Raw genomic sequence first — 6,341 nt, 5'->3', positions numbered from 1 at the left:
TCTTTTCTGATCTCCCCTTCCACTGATTTCAGCATTGAATATACCTCGGGAATGGTCTTTTCCATCCCCTGCATATTGTAGTTCATCACAAAGCTCTTGTAGCTTGGTGGAAGCGACAGGAGGATTCTGTCAATGACCGCGTCATCCAGGAGATTAACTCCCAGCTGAGACAAGCGGTTGTGCAACCCAGACATTCTGAGTATGTGCTCACTAACAGAACTGTTCTCCTCCATTTTACACCTGAAGAACTTGTCGGAGACATCATATCTCTCGACCCGGGCATGAGCTTGAAAAACCAGTTTCAGCTCCTCGAACATCTCATATGCTCCATGTTTCTCAAAACGCTTTTGGAGACCCGGTTCTAAGCTGTAAAGCATGCCGCACTGAACGAGGGAGTAATCATCAGCACGTGATTGCCAAGCGTTCATAACGTCTTGGTTCTGTGGGATTGGTGCATCACCTAGCGGTGCTTCTAAGACATAATCTTTCTTGGCTACTATGAGGATGAGCCTCAGGTTCCGGACCCAGTCCGTATAGTTGCTGCCATCATCTTTCAGCTTGGTTTTCTCTAGGAACGCGTTGAAATTGAGGACAACGTTGGCCATTTGATCTACAATACATAGTGTAAAGATTTTAGACTAAGTTCATGATAATTGAGTTCATCTAATCAATTATTTAATGAACTCCCACTCAGATAGACATCCCTCTAGTCATCTAAGTGAAACATGATCCGAGTTTAACTAGGCCGTGTCCGATCATCACGTGAGACGGACTAGTCAAGATCGGTGAACATCTTCATGTTGATCGTATCTTCTATACGACTCATGCTCGACCTTTCGGTCCTCCGTGTTCCGAGGCCATGTCTGTACATGCTAGGCTCGTCAAGTCAACCTAAGTGTATTGCGTGTGTTCCGAGGCCATGTCTGTACATGCTAGGCTCGTCAACACCCGTTGTATTCGAACGTTAGAATCTATCACACCCGATCATCACGTGGTGCTTCGAAACAACGAACCTTCGCAACGGTGCACAGTTAGGGTGAACACTTTTCTTGAAATTATTATAAGGGATCATCCTACTTGCTACCGTCGTTCTAAGAAAATAAGATGCAAAAACATGATAAACATCACATGCAGTCAAATAGTGACATGATATGGCCAATATCATCATGCTCCTTTGATCTCCATCTTCGGGGCACCATGATCATCTTTGTCACCGGCATGACACCATGATCTCCATCATCATGATCTCCATCATTGTGTCTTCATGAAGTCATCACGCCAACGATTACTTCTACTTCTATGGCTAACGCATTTAGCAACAAAGTAAAGTAATTTACATGGCGTTATTCAATGACACGCAGGTCATACAAAATAATAAAGACAACTCCTATGGCTCCTGCCGGTTGTCATACTCATCGACATGCAAGTCGTGATTCCTATTACAAGAATATGATCAATCTCATACATCACATATATCATTCATCACATCTTCTGGCCATATCACATCACATAGCACTTGCTGCAAAAACAAGTTAGACGTCCTCTAATTGTTGTTGCAAGTTTTTACGTGGTTTGTAGGTTTCTAGCAAGAACGTTTTCTTACCTACGTATGACCACAACGTGATTTGCCAATTTCTATTTACCCTTCATAAGGACCCTTTTCATCGAATCCGTTCCGACTAAAGTAGGAGAGACAGACACCCGCTAGCCACCTTATGCAACTTGTGCATGTCAGTCGGTGGAACCTGTCTCACGTAAGTGTACGTGTAAGGTCGGTCCGGGCCGCTTCATCCTACAATGCCGCCGAAACGAGAAAAGACTAGTAGCGGAAAGAAGAATTGGCAAACTCAACGCCCCAACTTCTTTGTGTTCTACTCGTGCATAGTAACTACGCATAGACCACTGTTGGGAATCGTAGCATAATTTAAAATTTTCCTACGCTCACCAAGATGCATCTATGGAGTCTGCTAGCAACGAGGGGATAGGAGTGCATCTACATACCCTTGTAGATCGCGAGCGGAAGCGTTCCAATGAACGTGGATGACGGAGTCGTACTCGCCGTGATCCAAATCACCGATGACCGAGTGCCGAACGGACGGCACCTCCGCGTTCAACACACGTACGGTGCAGCGACGTCTCCTCCTTCTTGATCCAGCAAGGGGAGAGGAGAGGTTGATGGAGATCCAACAGCACGACGGCGTGGTGGTGGATGTAGCGGGTCTCCGGCAGGGCTTCGCCGAGCTTCTGCGAGAGAGAGAGAGGTGTTGCAGGGGAGGAGGGAGGCGCCCAAGGCTGTAGGTTGCTGCCCTCCCTCCACCCCCCCCCCTTTATATAGGCCCCCTTGGGAGGGGGGGCGGCCAAAACCCATCTAGGGTTGGGGGCGGCGGCCAAGGGGTGGAAAGGGGTGCCTTGCCCCCCAAGGCAAGGGGAAAGCTCCCCCCCTAAGGTTCCCAACCCTAGGCGCATGGGGGGAGGCCCAAGGGGGGTGCCCCAGCCCACTAAGGGCTGGTTCCCTTCCACTTTCAGCCCACGGGGCCCTCCGGGACAGGTGGCCCCACCCGGTGGACCCCCGGGACCCTTCCGGTGGTCCCGGTACAATACCGGTAACCCCCGAAACTTTCCCGGTGGCCGAAACTTGACTTCCTATATATAATTCTTCACCTCCGGACCATTCCGGAACCTCTCGTGACGTCCGGGATCTCATCCGGGACTCCGAACAACTTTCGGGTTTCCGCATACATATATCTCTACAACCCTAGCGTCACCGGACCTTAAGTGTGTAGACCCTACGGGTTCGGGAGACATGCAGACATGACCGAGACGCCTCTCCGGTCAATAACCAACAGCGGGATCTAGATACCCATGTTGGCTCCCACATGCTCCACGATGATCTCATCGGATGAACCACGGTGTCGAGGATTCAATCAATCCGTATGCAATTCCCTTTGTCAATCGGTATGTTACTTGCCCGAGATTCGATCGTCGGTATCCCAATACCTTGTTCAATCTCGTTACCGGCAACTCTCTTTACTCGTACTGCAATGCATGATCCCGTGACTAACGCCTTAGTCACATTGAGCTCATTATGATGATGCATTACCGAGTGGGCCCAGAGATACCTCTCCGTCACACGGAGTGACAAATCCCAGTCTCGATCCGTGCCAACCCAACAGACACTTTCGGAGATACCCGTAGTGCACCTTTATAGTCACCCAGTTACGTTGTGACGTTTGGCACACCCAAAGCACTCCTACGGTGTCCGGGAGTTGCACGATCTCATGGTCTAAGGAAAAGATACTTGACATTGGAAAAGCTCTAGCAAACGAAACTACACGATCTTTTATGCTATGCTTAGGATTGGGTCTTGTCCATCACATCATTCTCCTAATGATGTGATCCCGTTATCAATGACATCCAATGTCCATAGTCAGGAAACCATGACTATCTGTTGATCAACGAGCTAGTCAACTAGAGGCTTACTAGGGACACTTTGTGGTCTATGTATTCACACATGTATTACGATTTCCGGACAATACAATTATAGCATGAACAATAGACAATTACCATGAACAAAGAAATATGATAATAACCATTTATTATTGCCTCTAGGGCATATTTCCAACAGTTGTGCGCTGTGAAAATCGACAAATTAGAGCGATGATGGAATAGGAACTTGGGCACCTAGCAGATGGGTTGAGAGCCAGCCCTCGTCCACATGGTTGGGGCCTTGAGCAGAGAGGGGTTAAGAGGAGAGGGTTGGGATCTCCACCTCGCCCCTGTGCTACAGAGAAGCTAGAGAAGGTGCCTACCCAGTGTCGTGGCCTTGCGTTGCTTCTCCTGATGCCTGCTAGAACTACGTCGGTATTTCCCCAAAGAGGAAGGGATGATGCAGTACAGCAACGGTAGGTATTTCCCTCGGTGATGAGACCAAGGTTATTGAACCAGTAGGAGAACCAAGCAACACTACGTAAACAACACCTGCACACAAATAACGAATACTCGCAACCTGACGTGTTAAATGGGTTGTCAATCCCTTTCGGGTAGTGGCGCCAGAAATTGACAAACGGACGTGAGAAAGTTGTAATAGGTTGATAGATCGAACGCCAAATAAAATAAATTGCAGAAAGGTATTTTTGTATTTTTGGTTTAATAGATCTGAAAATAAAAGCAAATAAAATAGATTGCAAACGTAAATATAATAAAGAAGAGACTCGGGGGCCATGGGTTTCACTAGTGGCTTCTCTCGAGAAAAATAGCAAACGGTGGGTAAAAGAATTACTGTTGGGCAATTGATAGAACTTCAAATAATCATGATGATATCCAGGCAATGATCATTATATATGCATCACGTCCAAGATTAGTAGACCGACTCCTGCCTGCATCTACTACTATTACTCCACACATCGACCGCTATCCAGTATGCATCTAGTGTATTAAGTTCATGGAGAAACGGAGTAATGCAATAAGAACGATGACATGATGTAGACAAGATCTATTTATGTAGAAATAGACCCCATCTTGTTGTCCTTAATAGCAACGATACATACGTGTCGTTTCCCTTTCTGCCACTGGGATCAAGCACCATAAGATCGAACCCATTACAAAGCACCCCTTCCCATTACAAGATAAATAGATCAAGTTGGCCAAACAAAACCCAAATATTGGGGAAGAAATACGAGGCTATAAGCAATCATGCATATAAGAGATCAAAGAGGACTCAAATAACTTTCATGGATAAAAAGATAGATCTGATCATAAACTCAAAGTTCATCGGATCCCAACAAACACACCGCAAAAAGTGTTACATCATATGGATCTCCAAGAGACCATTGTATTGAGAATCAAACGAAAGAGAGGAAGCCATCTAGCTACTAACTACGGACCCGTAGGTCTACAAAAGACTACTCACGCATCATCGTAGAGGCACCAATGGACATGATGCACCCCTCCATGATGGTGTCTAGATTGGATCTGGTGGTTCTGGAACTTGCGGCGGCTGGAATTGATTTTCGTCGACCCCCTAGGGTTTCAGGAATATTGGGGTATTTATAGAGCGAAGAGTAGGTTCAGGGGGCACCCGAGGTGGGCAAAACCCACCAGGGCGCGCCTGGGCCTCCTGGCGCGCCCTGGTGGGTTGTGCTCCCCTCAGAGCACCCCCGGGCGCTTCTCCGGCCCACTGGATGTCTTCTGGTCCAAAAAAATCCACAAAAAGTTTCGTTGCGTTTGGACTCCGTTTGGTATTGATTTCCTGTGATGTTAAAAACATGCAGAAAACAGCAACTAGCACTTGGCACTATGTCAATAGGTTATTACCAAAAAATGATATAAAATGATTATAAAACATCCAAGAATGATAATATAATAGCATGGAACAATCAAAAATTATAGATACGTTGGAGACGTATCAGCATCCCTAAGCTTAATTCCTGCTCGTCCTCGAGTAGGTAAATGAGAAAAACATAATTTTTGATGTGGAATTTTGCCTAACATGTCATATCATATTCGTTTCTTTATAGCATGGACATTTGGACTTTTATATGGTTCAAAGTAATAGTCTAGTTTTGACTTGAGACTTAAATACTCAAGCATATCAACAAGCAACCATGTCATTCAAAATATCAACACTAAAATAAGTTATCCCTAGCCCATCATGCTCAATCATTGATCCATTCATGAAACACACTCGCATATTAGCTACACCCAATGCTCAAGTACGATCATAGTGCCTCCTAGTTGGTGCTTTTTAAGAGAAGATGGAGACTCAAATTAAAAAATGCATAAAGTAAAAGAAAGTCCCTTCGCAGAGGGAAGTAGGGATTTGTAGATGTGCCAGAGCTCAAAGCGAAAAAATAGAGATAAAAACATTTTGGGAGGCATGCTTTTCCCACCAACGAAAACAACTTAGAGTTCCCAACACTTTCCATACTAGATATATCATAGGCGGTTCCCAAACAGAAAATAAAGTTTATTCCTTTTTCAACCATACTTTCACTTTCCATGGCTAACCGTATCCACGGGTGCCCTCCATACCAACACTTTCCAAGGAATTTATTATTTGACAACTTAAAGTAAATTCATTTTTTCATTTCGGGACTGGGCATCCCTAATACCTTTGCCTTACTCTCGTGCAATGACAAGTGAATAAACACTCATCGTGAGAATAACACATCTAGCATGGAAAATATTAGCCACCCCTCACCGCCTCGCGAGCGGCACGAACACACAAAAGAGATGTTTATTTTGAAAATTAGAGATGGCACATACAAATTTGCTTAGAACAACAAAAGAATACCGCATATAGGTAGATATAGTGGACTCATATGGCAAAATTGGTTTAAAGG

Source organism: Aegilops tauschii, chromosome 4, assembly GCF_002575655.3.
Source record: "Aegilops tauschii subsp. strangulata cultivar AL8/78 chromosome 4, Aet v6.0, whole genome shotgun sequence".
NCBI lineage: Eukaryota > Viridiplantae > Streptophyta > Magnoliopsida > Poales > Poaceae > Aegilops > Aegilops tauschii.
This window is presented reverse-complemented; position numbering follows the sequence as displayed.